The sequence below is a fragment of the Sciurus carolinensis genome, chromosome 7 (genome assembly GCF_902686445.1).
Source record: "Sciurus carolinensis chromosome 7, mSciCar1.2, whole genome shotgun sequence".
NCBI classification, from domain to species: Eukaryota; Metazoa; Chordata; class Mammalia; order Rodentia; family Sciuridae; genus Sciurus; species Sciurus carolinensis.
Genome location: NC_062219.1, coordinates 53,120,067 through 53,139,037, shown reverse-complemented (window position 1 = coordinate 53,139,037; position 18,971 = coordinate 53,120,067). Strand labels below are relative to the sequence as shown.

The window sequence follows — 18,971 nt, the reverse complement described above, 5'->3', positions numbered from 1 at the left end:
AGAGCAAATACGGGAAGCAAGAGATCATTTCAATAAAGAGTTAGAGATACTGAAAAAAAAACAAACAGAAATCCTTGAAATGAAGGAAACAATAAACCAAGTTAAAAACTCCATAGAAAGCATAACCAACAGGATAGAACGCCTGAAAGACAGAACCTCAGACATTGAAGACAAAATATTTAATCTTGAAAACAAAATTGACCAAACAGAAAAGATGGTAAGAAATCATGAACAGAATCTATAAGAATTATGGGATACCATGTAAAGGCCAAATTTAAGAATTATTGGGATTGAGGAAGGCTTAAAGAAACAAACCAAAGGAATGAACAATCTATTCAATGAAATAATATCAGAAAATTTCACAGATCTGAAGAATAAAATGAAAAACCAGGTACAAGAGGCTTATAGGACTCCAAATATACAAAATTACAACAGACCCATACCAAGGCACATTATTATGAAAATACCTAACATGCAAAATAAAGACAGAATTTTAAAGGTCGCGAGAGAAAAGAATCAAATTGCATTTGGGGGGAAACCAATACGGATATCAGCAGATTTTTCAATCCAGACCCTAAAAGCTAGAAGGGCCTGGAACAACATTTACCAAGCCCTGAAAGAAAACGGATGCCAACCAAGAATCTTATACCCAGCAAAACTTACTTTCAGATTTGACGACGAAATAAAATCCTTCCATGATAAACAAAATCTAAAAGAATTTACAAAAAGAAAGCCAGCATTACAGAACATTCTCAGCAAAATATTCCATGAGGAAGAGATGAAAAACAGCGATGCAAATCAGCAACAGGAGGCACTAGCCTAAAGGAAAAGCCAAATAAAGGAGAAACCAAATCATGTCAAAAAACAAAAATGAGTCAAAATACTGGGAATACAAATCATATCACAATAATAACCCTGAATGTTAATGGCCTGAACTCATCAATCAAAAGACATAGACTGGCAGATTGGATTAAAAAGAAAAATCCTACAATATGCTGCCTGCAAGAGACTCATCTCATAGAAAGAGATACCCATACACTAAAGGTGAAAGGATGGGAAAAAACATACCATGCACACGGACACAGCAAAAAAGCTGGAGTATCCATCCTCATTTCAGATAATGTGGACTTCAAGTCAAAACTAGTCAGAAGGGATAAAGAAGGACATTACATGCTACTTAAGGGAAGCATAAATCAGCAAGACATAACAATCATAAATATCTATGCCCCGAACATTGGCTATCCATGTCAAACAAATCCTTCTCAATTCCAGAAATCAAATAGACCACAACACAATAATACTAGGCGATTTTAACACACCTCTCTCACCACTGGATAGATCTTCCAAACAAAAATTGAATAAAGAAACCATAGATCTCAATGACACAATCAACAATTTAGACTTAACAGACATATATAGAACATACCATCCAACAAAGAATGAATACACTTTCTTCTCAGCAGCACATGGAGCCTTCTCTAAAATAGACCATATTTTATGCCACAGAGCTACTGTTAGCAAACACAAGAAGATAGAGATACTACCTTGTATTCTATCAGATCATAATGGATTGAAGTTAGAAATAAATGAAAGAGTAAAAAACAGAAACTACTCCAACACCTGGAGATTAAACAATATGCTATTATATGATGAATGGATAACAGAAGATATTAGGAAGGAAATTAAAAAATTCTTAGAGGTAAACGAGAACAAAGAAACATCATATCAAAATCTCTGGGACACTATGAAAGCAGTACTTAGAGGAAGATTTATTTCATGGAGCGCATTTAATAAAAGAAGTAAAACTCAAAAAATAAACGACCTAACACTACAGCTCAAAGCCCTGGAAAAAGAAGAACAGACCAACACCAAAAGTAGTAGAAGACAGGAAATAGTTAAACTCAGAGCTGAAATCAACGAAATTGAAACAAAAGAAACAATACAAAAAATTGACAAAATAAATAGTTGGTTCTTCGAAAAAAATAAACAAAATTGATAAACCTTTAGCTATACTAACAAAGAGAAGACGAGAGAAAACCCAAATCACTAAAATTCGGAATGAACAAGGAAATATCACAACAGACACGACTGAAATACAAAACATAATTAGAAGCTATTTTGAAAATCTATACTCCAACAAAATAGAAAATTTCAAAGACATCAACAGGTTTCTAGAGACATATGAATTGCCTAAACTGAACGAGGAGGACATACACAATTTAAATAGACCAATTTCAAGTAATGAAATAGAAGAAGTCATCAAAAGCCTACCAACAAAGAAAAGTCCAGGACCAGATGGGTTCTCAGCCGAGTTCTACAAAACTTTTAAAGAAGAGCTCATCCAATACTTCTCAAAGTATTCCATGAAATAGAAGAGGAGAGAACCCTCCCAAACTCATTCTATGAAACCAATATTACCCTGATACCTAAACCAGACAGAGACACACCGAGGAAAGAAAATTTCAGACCAATATCCTTAATGAACATCGACGCAAAACTTCTAAACAAAATTTTAGCAAATCGCATACAAAAACATATTAAAAAGATAGTGCACCATGATCAAGTGGATTTCATTCCAGGGATGCAAGGTTGGTTCAACATCAGGAAATCAATAAATGTCATTCACCATATCAATAGACTTAAAGTCAAGAATCACATGATTATTTCGATAGATGCAGAAAAAGCATTTGATAAAATACAGCACCCCTTCATGCTCAAAACACTAGAAAAAATAGGGATAGTGGGAACATTCCTTAACATTGTAAAGGCCATCTATGCTAAGCCCATGGCTAATATCATTCTAAATGGTGAAAAACTGAAAGCATTCCCTCTAAAAACTGGAACAAGGCAGGGATGCCCTCTTTCACCACTTCTATTCAATATCGTCCTTGAAACTCTAGCCAGAGCAATTAGACAGACCAAAGAAATTAAAGGGATACGAATAGGAAAAAAGAACTCAAACTATCCCTATTTGCTGATGATATGATTATATACTTAGAGGAACCAGGAAATTCCACCAGAAACTTTTAGATCTCATAAGTGAATTCAGTAAAGTAGCAGGATATAAGATCAATGCACATAAATCCAATGCATTTTTATACATAAGTGATGAATCTTCAGAAAGAGAAATTAGGAAAACTATCCCATTCACAATAGCATCGAAAAAAATAAAATACTTGGGAATCAATCTCACAAAAGAGGTGAAAGACCTCTACAATGAGAACTACAGAACACTAAAGAAAGAAATTCAAGAAAACCTTAGAAGATGGAAAGATCTCCCATGTTCTTGGATAGAAAGAATTAATATTGTCAAAATGGCCATACTACCAAAAGTGCTATACAGATTCAATGCAATTCCAATTAAAATCCCAATGATGTACCTTACTGAAATAGAGCAAGCAATCATGAAATTCATCTGGAAGAATAAGAAAACCCAGAATAGCTAAAGCAATCCTTGGCAGAAAGAGTGAAGCAGGGGGTATCACAATACCAGATCTTCAACTCTACTACAAAGCAATAGTAACAAAAATGGCATGGTATTGGTACCAAAATAGACAGGTAGATCAATGGTACAGAATAGAGGACATGGACACAAACCCAAATAAATACAATTTTCTCATACTAGACAAAGGGGCCAAAAATATGCAATGGAGAAAAGATAGCCTCTTCAACAAATGGTGCTGGGAGAATTGGAAATCCATATGCAACAGAATGAAACTAAACCCATATCTCTCACCATGCACGAAACTAAACTCAAAATGGATTAAGGACCTCGGAATCAGACCAGAGACCTTGCATCTTATAGAAGAAAAAGTAGGTCCAGAGCTTCAACATGTCGGCTTAGGATCAGACTTCCTTAACAGGACTCCCATAGCACAAGAAATAAAAGTAAGAATCAATAACTGGGATAGATTCAAACTAAAAAGCTTTCTCTCAGCAAAGGAAACTATGAGCAATGCAAAGAAAGAGCCTACAGAGTGGGAGAAAATCTTTGCTACTCATACTTCAGATAGAGCACTAATTTCCAGAATCTATAAAGAACTCAAAAAGCTCTACACCAAGAATGCAAATAATCCAATCGACAAATGGGCTAAGGAAATGAATAGACACTTCACAGAAGAAGATCTAGGGCAATCAACAAACATATGGAAAAATGTTCAACATCTCTAGTAATAAGAGAAATGCAAATCAAAACCACCCTAAGATTCCATCTCACCCCAATTAGAATGGCGATTATCAAGAATACAAGCAACAACAGGTGTTGGCGAGGATGTGGGGAGAAAGGTACACTCATACATTGCTGGTGGGGCTGCAAATTAGTGCAGCCACTCAGAAAAGCAGTATGGAGATTCCTCAGAAAGCTTGGAATGGATCCACATTTGACCCAGGTATCCCACTCCTTGGCCTATACCCAAAGGACTTAAAATCAGCATACTACAGAGATACAGCCACATCAATATTTCTAGCTACTCAGTTCACAATAGCCAGACTGTGGAACCAACCTAGATGTCCTTCAATTGATGAATGGATAAAGAAACTGTGGTATATATATACAATGGAATATTACTCAGTCATAAAGAATGATAAAATTATGGCATTTGCAGGCAAATGGATGAAACTGGAGAATATCATGTTACGTGAGATAAGCCAATCTCAAAAAACCAAAGGACGAATGATATCGCTAATAAGTCGATGATGACACATAATGGGGGGTGGGAGGGGTTAGTGTTAGGGTTAGAGTTAGTGTTAGGGAGGGGGGCAAAAATGGAGGAAGGAAGGACTGTATAGAGGGAAAAGAGAGGTGGGAGGGGTGGGGGGGAAGGGAAAAAATAACAGAATGAATCAAACAACATCATCCTATGTAAATTTATGATTACACAAATGGTATGCCTTTACTCCATGTACAAAGAGAGAAACAACATGTATCCCATTTGTTTACAATAAAAAAAAGAGTCATTCACCATATCAACAGACTTAAAGTTAAGAATCACATGATTATTTCAATAGATGCAGAAAAAGCATTCAATAAAATACAGCATCCCTTCATGCTCAAAACACCAGAAAAAATAGGGATAGTAGGAACATTCCTTAACATTGTAAAGGCCATCTATGCTAAGCCCATGGCCAATATCATTCTAAATGGTGAAAAACTGAAAGCATTCCCCCTAAAAACTGGAAGAAGGCAGGGATGCCCTCTTTCACCACTTCTATTCAACATCGTCCTTGAAACTCTAGCCAGAGCAATTAGACAAACCAAAGAAATTGAAGAAATACAAATAGGAAAAGAAGAACTCAAACTATACCTGTTCACTGATGACACGATTATATATTTAGAGTAACCCGGAAATTCCATCAGAAAACTTTTAGAACTCATAAGTGAATTCAGTAAAGTAGCAGGTTACAAGATCAATGTTCATAAATCCAATGCATTTTTATACATAAGTGATGAATCTTCACATAAGTGATGAAGTGAAAGAGAAGTTAGGAAACATACCCCATTCACAATAGCATCGAAAAAAATAAAATCTTGGGAATCAATCTAACAAAAGATGTGAAAGACCTCTACAATGAGAACTACAGAACACTAAAGAAAGAAATTAAAGAAAACCTTAGAAGATGGAAAGATCTCCCATGTTCTTGGATAGGAAGAATTAATATTGTCAAAATGGCCATACTACCAAAAGTGCTATACAGATTCAGTGCAATTCCAATTAAAATCCCAATGATGTACCTTACTGAAATAGAGCAAGCAATTATGAAATTCATCTGGAAGAATAAGAAAACCCAGAATAGCTAAAGCAATCCTTAGCAGAAAGAGCGAAGCAGGGGGTATTGCAATACCAGATCTTCAACTCTACTACAAAGCAATAGTAACAAAAATGGCATGGTATTGGTACCAAAATAGACAGGTAGATCAATGGTACAGAATAGAGGACATGGACACAAACCCAAATAAATACAATTTTCTCATATTAGACAAAGGGGCCAAAAATATGCAATGGAGAATAGGTAGATAGCCTCTTCAACAAATGGTGCTGGGAAAACTGGAAATCCATATGCAACAGAATGAAATTAAACCCCTATCTCTCATCCTGGACAAGACTCAACTCAAAATGGATTAAGGACCTCGGAATCAGACCAGAGACCTTGCATCTTATAGAAGAAAAAGTAGGTCCAAATCTTCAACGTGTCGGCTTAGGATCAGACTTCCTTAACAGGACTCCCATAGCACAAGAAATAAAAACAAGAATCAACAACTGGGATAGATTCAAACTAAAAAGCTTTCTCTCAGCAAAGGAAACTATCAGTAATGTGAAGAGAGAGCCTACAGAGTGGGAGAATATCTTTGCCACTCATACTTCAGATAGAGCACTAATTTCCAGAATCTATAAAGAACTCAAAAAACTCTACACCAAGAATGCAAATAATCCAATCAACAAATGGGCTAAGGAAATGAACAGACACTTCACAGAAGAAGATGTACAAGCAATCAACAAACATATGAAAAAATGTTCACCATCTCTAGTAATAAGAGAAATGCAAATCAAAACTACCCTAAGATTCCATCTCACCCCAATTAGAATGGCAATTATCAAGAACACAAGCAACAATAGGTGTTGGCAAGGATGTGGAGAAAAAGGTACACTCATACATTGCTGGTGGGGTTGCAAATTAGCGTAGCCACTCAGAAAAGCAGTATGGAGATTCCTCAGAAAGCTTGGAATGGATCCACATTTGACCCAGGTATCCCACTCCTTGGCCTATACCCAAAGGACTTAAAATCAGCATACTACAGTGATGCATCCACATCAATGTTCATAGCTGCTCAATTCACAATAGCCAGATTGTGGAACCAACCTAGACGTCCTTCAATTGATGAATGGATAAAGAAACTGTGGTATATATATACAATGGAATATTACTCAGCCATAAAGAATAATAAAATTATGGCATTTGCAGGCAAATGGATGAAATTGGAGAATATCATAAGTGAGATAAGCCAATCTCAAAAAACCAAAGGACGAATGATCTCGCTGATAAGCAGGTAATGACACATAATGGGAGGTGAGAGGGGTTAGTGTTAGGGTTAGGTTAGGGGTTAGGGTTAGGTTAGGGAGGGGGGCAAGAATGGAGGAAGGAGGGACTGTATAGAGGGAAAAGAGGGTTGGGAGGGGTGGGAAGGGAAAAAATAACAAAATGAATCAAACAACATTACCCTATGTAAATTTATGATTACACAAATGGTATGCCTTTACTCCATGTACAAAGAGAGAAACAACATGTATCCCATTTGTTTACAATAAAAATAAATAAATTTAAAAAATCACTAATTTTGTAGGTCACGTTGCTGGGTACATTATTAGTCTCTCACAAGTTTTGTAGTAGTTAACACCTGTGATGTGAGGGTTATGATGATAATGGTTGCCTAGGTTGCTCTTCAGGGACCTGAAAGCCGGTTTTGCTGTAAAAATCTCTTCACTTAGTTTTATGGATGTCCAATGGGTGACTGCAATGGGATAAAAAGGCTTGGCATTTCTGCCTTCACACTGTGTCTATCTCCTTTGTTGTCTTAACCTTTAGGTCAGATTCTACTCGGTTCTGTATTTAGGCCTGTTGAACATTTGAGAATGTGTTGACTTGACCTGGACTCTCCGAGCCATTCCCCAGGCTGAAGACACCTACCAGCCACCATGACCAGAAACACCAGATCAAGAAAGGAGTGAAAAATGGTGGCATCCAAGCTCCTGGAAGATCTCTGCCTATTCCCAGAAAACATATGAATATTCCTCCACTTTATTAGCCTATCCCTCTTCCTCATTATTCCCATCCTATATCTGCAATGGCTTAACCAGAGTTGAGAAGCTGATTTGTGAGCAAAATTCCTTCTTCTCCATTATTTGGCCACTGAATAAAGCCTTTCTCTCTCCCCAGCACTTGCCTCTCTGATGAGTGTTTTTCCATGGAATGAACTTCCATTTGAAATGTTTCCCTTTGAAATGTCCAAAGCTCCAACATCTCCTTTTACAATTTCACTCAGTTTTGTATCTATGCATATATATTTTGGCATGACGGATTTTCCCAACTCTTGATTCTGCCTTAATCAAAAGCCTCACTCTATGTGTACTTTAAAAATGCAATCGCACTGCACATCCTGTTTTCCACACTAGAAAGTTTATATTCAAGATTTGATTTCACGCATGCATTTGATCATTTGGTTTCTTTTAGTTGATTTTCTAATTTTTCATATGGAACTTTGGGGATCAAACATTTAAAAATCTGGAAACCCACAAGTTCAAGATCAGCCTAGGCAACATAGCAAGACCCATTTCAGAGAAGATTAATAACTAATAAAAAGCTGGAAAGCAGGGATTGCAATGAGCAGCCTGACTGACAATTGTTGAGGGCACAGGTCAGGCAGGTCAAGAGAGCAATTTCCTGCTAGAGTGAGTAAAGTAGTCAGAGGGTGAAGAAGAGAACGCTTCAGAGTAACAGTTTGGATAGATGTCAATTTCTTCGTATTTATTCTACTTGGGATGGGAAATTTTCATCAGATTTGGGAAAATTTTATCCATTTCATCATTAAGTATTATTCTGTCATTTTATCTTTTGGTCTTTTGACCTAATTGAAATACTGTTGTGCTCTCTTCAGTAGCACATATTCTAAAATTGGAACAAAACAGAGAAGATTATCAAGGCCCCTGCACAAGGATGACATGCAAACTCATGAAGGATTCCATATTTTTAATAGATTCTACTGTCATGTAGAACTAAAAAGAACAAAGAAAAATAAAAGAAATATTGTTAGTCTGAAGAGGGGAAAAGTTATTTGAAAACGACAAAAAAAAAAAAACAACTACTGAAATAATGTGTAAGATCATTGCATCCATCTGTTTATGTATATATCCATGTTGCTATGTGATGTTTTCCTATCTGGATGGTATTATCAAATTAATTTATAAAATTCCATAGAGAAGCTCTATTTAATTGACTTAAAGGAAAATAAGTGATTACATGAATTGAGTATTCCTTCAACTCTTGGAAGTACAGAGACCAACCCCAATGTTTTTCAAGTTCACATGATTTGAGTAAATCCTTGGTAAAGAAGACTAGTAATATTATTGGTTGACTAATGAAGAGCTATCTTTTCTGAGTTTTCAGCAAAAAGACATGTATTTGACTTTCAGTTCTTGCTTTGGTAACAACTGCCTGACAAGCATGTGGTGTAAAAATAGTTAACAAGGAAATAACTCAAGATGGCAGCCAGCCTTGTTTAACATCTCACAATTTTTCATGAACAACAATTCAAGCATAATGGTTAAGTACAAGTAAATGAGGTGAACATAAATGGGATAAAAATTTATAAATGAACTTTCATAGTTTCAATGACCTTCTTTTGGGTAACTTAAAGTTATGAAACATTAAATTAAGTAATAGATATTCATTAAATCTCTAGTCCTTTCTAAGTAAGTTAAATACTCAATAACTCTGAACTTAAATTTATATATTTTTAGTATCCTTTTATATGGTAGAGAGAAACTAAAAATATTTGGACATGTTAATAAACATGGAAATTTATACAATAAATAAGTATGTATTTCTAAATATTAAAGTTACTAGAAGTTCTCATTAATATATAAGATTTTAGAAACAATAAAGTAAATAAGTGTGTGCAAAGAAAGTAAGACATATTCCTGGCAAGGAAAGTTATAAGTTATAAGAATATGTTTTTTGGTTATCGTTTCATTGTCAAGGAAAAAAGAATAATTTTTGTCCTAAGGTAAAATGACTGGTTGTTCCACAGTGGGAAAGAGGAAAAGTACAGGACAAGCCATAAGGATATAAGAAAGTGGTAGAAGGTTCGTGGAAGAGAACATTTCAAAGAGGAATTTCATGTATGGTCAAGAGATGGTTAAAATTGAATGAAGTTATTACTGGAATTTTTAAAATGATCCTTAATATCAAAAGCACATTGGCACAAAACCAGAAACTGGTTTCTCTGTTAAAATAACAAAGTTTTCTTGGTGGAAGTTTTTCTTAACCTTTTAAACAATCTGCCTCGAAAACAAAGAACTTGTGTCTTATGAAACAAATTCCCTGTGGTTCACTTATCTTTTATTCCCCCAAAGTATGAGCAACTTATTGCAGGAAAAAGATTTGAACACATGCTTGGAACTTCATGGATGTCCACGCTAACCCAGATTCATGCACCATTCTCTGAGTCTTTCCCTGAGCTTCTACAGGGGTTGAATTCCAGTACACTTTGGAGGAAAGACACAAAATCCAGAGCAAGGTATTTTCAGATCCTCTCCCCAGAGCTAGACCAGCTAGGTGTCCCCTCCAGTTTCTGGATCAAAATTCTGAAACTACACATGACTAAAAAATGAAATATTTTCTCCAATATTTAACTTGTCTTATTTGAATAACTTTGCTTATATGAGGCAAAATTTACTATTCCTCTAGAATTGATAAAGAAAATATAATTTGGTTAAAGTGAACAGGGGAAATTTTTGTGAAAAGTCCACAATTAATTTGACTTCAAACTTGACAGAATTCAGGGATTTAAATCATGACCTTCTATCCAAGTATCTAATATATCAGCTCTGCTGACTTCTTTCTTATATTCCACAGGGTTAGCAAGATGACTGGCCACTGTGCAGTTTCTTATATTTGCCCCTATATAATGCAAGTTCTGAACCTGAACGTTCTCATTAGACTATTTTGGGTCACAGTCCAGATGAATGTCATCTCTGGCCAGTCCGAATCACATGTTCACCCCTAAACTCAGGGAGAGATCAACTCTATTTGGCAAAAGTTCACTTTAGCATTAACAAAAAGAAAGGAAAATATACACTGCACAGACAAAAAAGAGCCATGGTTATAAGCTTAAGTCTCTTGGGAGATAAGAATTTCTGTTTGTAAATGGGGTACTACAGCAGAAAGGGCTGTGGACTAGAGGTCAAATTTCCTTAGTTCAAACATTAGCTCAACTGGCCCTTGTAAGAAATAAATGAGGATGCAGTGAGCATTTCATTAACATTTGAATAATACTTTGTGGTTAAAAAGTATGGTTATTACTCAAGAGACTGAGAATGTATACCTTGCGGGGAAAAAAATTTTTTTTTTTAAATCTGAATCCCATCAAGTCAACTCCAGCAGCAAAGTATATGAACATAACGAAGTGGTTGTAGTAAATACTGTGTGTTGCTCCTAGTCTTTTATTAGGTCTTTTGATTGCTTAAAAAAACTAAGTCTTCACAGTATTAAATGAGCTAAGATTATTTTCAACCATGCAACTTCTCTGTACAGTCATCTCTTGGTATCTGTGGAGGATTGATTCTAGGACACTCCTTTCTCCCACACAGGTACCAAAATGGCAGATGTTCAAGTGCCTTATATAAAATGGCGTTGTATTTGCATGTAACTTATGTACATCTTCCCATACACTATAAATCATCTCTAGATTACTTATTACATTTCATACAATGTAAATGCCACGTAAATAGTTGCTATACTATATTTTTTAGGGAATAATGACAAGAAAATGTTTATTCCTGTATAGTACAGATGCAATTTTTTTTTTCTGAATATTTTTAATCTGCAGTTAGTTGAATCTGTGGATCCAGAACTGGTGAATACAGAGGGCTGACTGTATTTGCCTTAGAAATATTTTCTCATTGTGTATTGTTTCGTAATAATCTGTGATTTTGTTGCTTGTCTTTTATTTGTGTGGGGGGGTTGACTGAAAATAAAGTGATTTTTTTTTAATCTATAGATAAATTCTCTAAATGATATTCAAGATGTACCGTAAGTTTGGCTTTAAAATAGATTTGAATTTGTAGTCCTTGCAATGATTTCAATAAGTCAGGCATTCGAGAACACAATGTGGAGGCGCAAAAATTGTGTAATGACTTCTTAATATTCCAAGGGCATAAGGATTTTTTTCAAATATGGAAAGTAGCTAGTCTTTCTACAATGTCAATCTCTAAGAGCTGTTCTCCTTTACAGACTACAATATTATGGTCCGTTTCATATACTTTTACCTTATAAAGAACTCCCACAGGAATAAATTTCTGGAGGTTTTCTCAGGTACATATAGCAATATTTATTGTTATGCTTACAACATGCACAGGGTACAACACATCCATATCCAGATTCTTAGGATGGAAGGACTTCATAATCTCCCACTCCATATATTTTATGAGGTCTGTCAAATTCAAATTCATCCTTATAACAGGATCAGTCTCTTCATGAACTCTCACTCGGAGTTAATAATCGTGCCATTTGGATTGCTGCATTTCTCAGTTTCAGGTTTCCTTCATTACTCAGCAATTTGCTGTGCACCCAGAAGAAGACCAGGTGGGACACTTGGATCCAGCAGCAATTGCCTGATGCCACTGAGCTCCTGTATTGCAGGCCCCTGCCTCAGCCAGCAGCAGGGCTATGTGATGAACCTAAAATCAAGTGTTTTAAGTCTTTTGACACTTTTTTTCGGCGGGTAGGTACGGGGAATTGAACTCAGGGGCACTCAATCACTGAGTCACATCCCCAGCCCTATTTTGTGTTTTATTTAGAGATAGGGTCTCACTGAGAGTTGCTTAGCGCCTCACTTTTGCTGAGGCTGCCTCAGCCTCATGAGCTGCTGGCATTACAGGCATGGGCCAGAGCACCCAGCCGAGCCTTTTTTTTTTTTTTTTTTAATTTTAGTTGTTGGTGGACCTTTATTTTTTAATTTATTCATATGCAGTGCTGAGAATCAAACCCAGAGCCTCACACGTGCTAGGCAAGCACTCTACCACAATTCCAGGCTCCCAGTCAAGTCTTTTGATATTTTAAGCAAACTTCCTGTCTGTCTGTCTGTCTCTCTCTCTCTTTTTTCCCTCGGTGCTGGGGATTGAACCCAGGGCCTTGTGAATGCCAGGCAAGCACTCTACCAACTGAGCTATATCCCCAGCCCTGTCTCTCTCTGAGCTATACTCCAAGCCCTGTCTGTCTATCTGTCTGTCTGTCTGTCCATCTCTCTCTCTCTCTCTCTCTCTCTCTCTCTCTCTCTCTCTCTCTCTCCAAATTGACTTTGGAACCTTCTAGAGAGAACCTGGAAGGTCTCAAAAGAATCTATTCTCTCCCCTTACAAAAGAGATGATAAACTAATTAGGCTTATTTCACACATCAAATTTGCATGGGAAACATTGTCAAACAGTGATGTTTAAGAGTTCCAGAAAGTGTATGAAATTCCTTCAAGTCTGATGTGTCCTGATAGAATGTTATCAGTCATAATTCTATTATGTTGAAATGTGTGTCACAGAAATAACAAATTTCCCTATCAATTATGTGATTATCGTGATGAACTATTATTAGATCTTTAATCATGGCCATTTTAAGTCTTGTCACCCACAGATGACAAGTTAATTGTTTTACTCTGATGCTTTCCCCAAAGGCTTTTCAAGCAGCTATAATCCTGAAGTATTGTGTTTTCAGAGAGTCGTATAAAGGAATCTGACAAATACAAGTTTCTGATCACTTCAGAGAATTCCACTGGACTTGATAAGAACTTCCAAAACTCTAATGAAGAAAATGGTAGACTCATATGCTGCTGACCCGAACAAGAGTTAATTACTTGGGACTAATGAATTGATGAGAGAAAAATAATTAACAATCTAATAAATGTTTTCCAAATTTGAAGAAATTGTTTTTCTTTCTAAGGTATATGTAGCTTAAAGCAATATGATAAATTATACCTTATAAATAAAACTGAAATGTTTACTTTTTCCCCCTACTTCATTCCTTCAGAATTCAAAAACTGTTGGTATTTTTATTTTATGACAAATAGTTATTTGCAAAGTTTCAATAAAAATCTGTTCTAAAAGAATATAATCAAAAATTGGTTATATTACTAAAATTTTGAGTAGAATGTCATATTCGAGAATATGCATAGAATACCTGCTTCAAGCATTCCCCGGTCTTATGAAAAGAAGACCCAGGGAACTTGAAGATATAATAGAGTTTTCAAGAAGAAAATAATTCGCCCAAATCCATAGGTATTGCCAGCACAGTCCCACAGTGAGTTCTGGGCTTGATTTCCTATCCTAAAAGAGATTTTAGAAGTCTGAGATTCCTTCTCAAAAGTTCCAGCAAAGCAGATTCTAAAAGACCCTGCGTGGTCCATCACTTTTCTTACTATTCTGTGCAATGATCAGGCCACATTTAGTGGGATTAGACCCATTTTGCCAGCTGATTGATCTTGCTGTGATTGTCCTGTTGGAGATAAAAGTGACTATAACGAGAAAAAATATCATGCATCCTTTTCATTGTTTTTGAGGTTTTATTTGCAAACTGGACTGAATCCTGAATCCTTTTAGCTTCCTCCAATATCTGGCTGCAACGTTCCAAATTAGCATTTCCGATTTTTTCCCCACCTTGCTCTCTTGGAATCTCTAAGAACCTCCCTTTTTCTGACACCCTGCAAGCTGAAACTGGGCTACTTGAAACAGACTTCAGAGAAGTCACCACAGCAACTTCTGCAGGGCCTACCTTCCTGCCTATTGCCCTTGTGGGCTGCTCAGACACCACTAGTGACATTTCCACTGCAAAAGGTACCTAGAGCCCATCATCGGGAAATCTGCTTCCTGGGCTGCCCTCTGGACTCGGCGATCACATTTATAGCCATTCTTTGTCTTTCATTTGTTTCATTCACTTGGTTGGTTCATGAAAGCCCTGGCTGAGGAGCATACTCCAACCCTTAGGTATTATCTCCCCCACAGTCATCGTAGTCTCCTGCTCAAGAGTTCTGAAACACTCCTGTGCAACCATCTGCCAGCACCACATGGTCTCTTTCTGGTTAGGACAAAAGACTCAAGGAAAAGCATGACAACAAGGACCTCAAAACCTGGGAATGATATTTTGAGGCCAAGAACCCAGGATGAAGGTGACGAGAGCAGTGCTGGTGCCCTGAGTCCTGGTCACACCTTCTCCCCAGAAATAGCCTGACCAAAGGGGAGAGAAGTGTTCAATAAAACACATAGGACACCAGTGATCTGGATGGTAGAAGGGCCCAACAGACCAGACCAGAATGAAATCTCTCATTCTTAAATTTTGCATCACCAAACCGACTAAGCACCTGACCTAAGAAATCAGGAGAAAGCATCATTAGCCAAATGCCCAAACAGGCCAGTTTTAGAGCATGGTAAAGTCTTCTCTGCTTTAGCCCTGATAAAGAAAGTAACTTTGGGGCTGGGGTTGTAGCCCAGTGGTAGAGCGCTTGCCTAGCACGTGTGAGGCACTGGGTTTGATCCTCAGCACCACGTTAAAAATAAATAAATAAAGGTATTGTGTCCATCTACAACTAAAAAAATTATTTTAAAGGAAAGTAACTTTGAAAGGACAAATCGGATTCTTTGTCTTGTTTTTGCTTCTTCAGTCTTTTCTTGTCTATAAACTATTATTGTTTGCTAAGGTAAATTCTGTTAAACTTGCTTTTTCTGAAGTTCTTCACTCCTTTGACTTAGAATCCCTTTAAAAATCTAAAGAAATCCTATATATTCCTGTAGTCAGAAGACTTCCAACTTGGGACCTTTAAAGTATAAGGTGGGGGAAGAGACAAGAGGAGAAATTAATAAGTTATTCTTAAAATTTCAAAGATGCCACAAGGAAAGTGTAGAGTTGTCAAACATAAGGCTTCTAAGCTAAGCACAGTGTCCATTTCTAAGTTTGTACTGGAATGATGTCAATTCCATATGAGAATTCTGATTATCATATGTTGATCAGAAGTTTTCTGTTGGTCATTATAAATAGACTTGGTTAACAAAAGTGGAAGGGTAAGCCAATTATTACCTAATAAAGCAGTTCATTTTAAACATGGGTGTGGGTCCAAGAGAACAAAGTAACAAAGAGATCCTTGAAGATAAAATAAATGGAAATCTCTGACTTGACTCAGACCTCCCTGGCACAACACAGGGAACGTGAAGCCAGTCAGATAGGCCACACAGCAAGTTATCAGCAGAACACAAATCTATAACTGTGGGCAACTCTTACCCTTGAAGCCTACAAAACACATGACAGCCCAGAGCAGGCAGCCACTGTCAAGTAAGTGGGACAACTTAAACAATATAAAATGCAGACCAGCAATATCTAACAGAACTTCCTACAACGGTGGGAAAGTTTGTATCTGTGCAGTCCAAAATGTTAACCATCAGCAACTTGTGGTTGTTGAGTACTTCAAACATAGTACTTTTTTTTTTTTTTTTTTTTTTTTTTTAAGATACAGGTTCTTGCTGTTGACCAGGCTGGGCCCAAACTCTAGGCTCAAGTGATCTTCCCTCCTCAGTCTCCCAAGTAGCTAAGATTACAGATGCATGCCACCATGCCCTACTGATTTTTTTTTTTTATTTAGCTTAATTATAAAGTTTAATGTTCCAGATGATAAAGAGATAGACATTTGTGTCATTTGTAAAGTTAAATTCCTTCTCTGAGATATTCAAAACACAAGGCAGTCATTTCATTTAAATCACAGAATACCATCTTTTAAAAAAAAAAAAAGGAAGAAAAATTGTTCCCAAATCAATTTAAATGTGGACTCACGGTATTAACATAGGAGTGGGCCTAGAGTCCAGCTGCTCCCTCCCTCAATTTCCACCCTCACTTTCTCACCTGTCCCTGTCTGCTTCACCTCCTCTGTTCCACTGGGCTCTTAGGCACCTCCTCAGAACTGCTAAGACTGTGCTGAACACAGCCTGAAATCCACCAACAAAAACTACAAAAGAAGAGAGAAGCAGCAAATAATTCCCTGAACTGTTGTTTACTGAGCAGCAACCAGAATCCAGGACTAAATGTTCTAGTGATTACCTGGGAAATAAAGCTCCTGACACAGAGAGATAGGAAAAGACAATAATGTTTATCAATAACATCTTAGCATATCTTGTACATTCCTTATCTCCTTTTGTCTTCTGTTAGTCCTGTGACACTTATTTCACAGTTCAGTATGGTAGGCTCCACGTGGATAGCTCACCCGTGGGCTCATACCACGAGTCAGGAAGTTGCTGGCACCCACATGTTACCAATCAGCTGAGGATCCTTTTGCTCAATTCAGATAGAAATCATGAATAAGCAAAGTGCAGCATAGATCCTTTAGTATTAGCAGCTCTGAGCTCTGAATGTCAGTGGCTCCCAGCGCCCATTTTTAGCACCTCTCCTCATGGCTCTCCTGGCAGCCAGAGCTAGCAACTACCTGCAACTGTCTAGAACTCCACCAGCAGCTGGAGCTAGTGGCTCCTGGCAACTTTCTATTGCTCTCTGTAGTCCCTGACATTCTCTGGCTGCTAGCCACCCTTAGTGTTACCAACCCCAGCTACTGGCCCTAGTGTTAACAACTGTATTAGTCAACTTTTTGTTGCTGTGATCAAATACCTGAAAATAACAATCTAAGAGAAGGAAAGGTTTATTTTAGGCTCATGGTTTCAGAGGTTTCTGTCCATGGTCAGCCGGTTCAATTACTTTGGGCCTGAGATGAGGCAGAACATCATGACAAAAGGGTGTGGTGGAGGAAAGCTGCTCAGCTTATGGTGGCCGGGGACAAGACACCCTTCCAGGGCATCCTCTCACCCCTCCCAGGAACCTACTTCCTACAATTGGGCTCCAGCACCTACAGTTTCCACCACCTGCTAATGACATCAGCGAAGCGAAAGTCTCCCAGAGCAGCCATGAGGCGTCTGATAGACCACGAGCCAGGAGGTATTTGGGGCAGCCACACCTGTCAAAACTGGAAGACAAGAAGACAAAAAGCACAGCTTGGGGAGTGTCGGCCCTTCTCTTCTGCCTCAGAGGTCTGCTTGACATGAGGTTGTGTCCTGCCCTTCAGGGTTCACCATTCAGATGGGGAGGTGGCCTGTACCTAGACATCAGAGTGTAGCTCCTTGGTAACTAGAAATGTGAGAAATGAAATTACTCTTTGAGGGTTAAACTGTCAATGATTCAAAGAGGAGATATTAACACATAGTTCTCAGACCCAGAGCCCTACTGTGACCAGTCTGAACGTATGCACTGTCTAAATAAATAAAGTTGTTAGATGGAGTTTAGGGTGATCAGCCATGAAAGGACAGATGTAAACAAAGCAGATATGAGTGCAATCTAGGGAACCAAAACCTGGCTGAGGCTAAGTTTTTCTAACCCAGTCCCAGGCTCCAGGGCATCCCAACCATGAGATGAACACACCAGTCTCCCAGGCTTGAAGCCAGAGAACCTTGTGTTCCTCCAGTGCCCCCGGTTCAGTGAGTCCAGGCTCACCATGTACTCTTTCATGGGTTGGCCTGTAAGAGGACATGCCAGCTGGAGGGCCTTCCTCTCCTTGGGGATGCCTATCACTGTAGTTCTTCCAGAAGGTCCTGACCACTAATCCAGGCCACACGGCCCCAGTTAATACTTCTTTCTGATCCCAGAACCCTCTCTTCCTTAACTGTTTCATAGCTTCAGAGGTTTCTGTCCATGGACAGGGATTTCTCATTGTGAATTTTTAAAGTAGTTACTGATAATGGTGTGGTTTCTTTCCCATAAAGTTTTGACCACAAGGAGAGAATGTGCTGCTGGAACCTTGATACGTGTAGATCAATTCAAATTCAGAAAGTGCAAAAGTAAATAGCACTTTATCAGGAGTCTTGAGGATTTGAAGTTTTAGAGACATGGGTTCAGATAGTTCTGTATCAGTATTCCAAGGAAGGCAGAAAAAGTGGGGGCTTAGATGTTGAGAAGGAACAGGGGCCAGGTAACCAATAGAAGATAAGGAACACTGTATAAATGGAATGGAAATGTTCATATAACATGACTCGAATAACCTCTTGGTGAGCATGTGGGCACAGTGTAATTATTATGATGTAGATAAAAGGTGTCCCTGAAAAGCTCATGCATGAGACAATGCAAGAAAATTTAGAGGTGAAATGATTATGAGAGTTCTATCCTAATCAGTGCATTAATTCCCTGATAGG

General features: G+C 37.7%; 1 non-coding gene across 1 annotated transcript; it reads left to right on the top strand.

The window, feature by feature from the left end:
* Nucleotides 1–8,637: 8,637 nt before the first annotated feature.
* Nucleotides 8,638–8,744, top strand: LOC124989863 (U6 spliceosomal RNA). The gene has a single exon (XR_007109672.1). It is a non-coding gene; the product is annotated as a U6 spliceosomal RNA (small nuclear RNA).
* The last annotated feature ends 10,227 nt before the right edge of the window (nucleotides 8,745–18,971 follow it).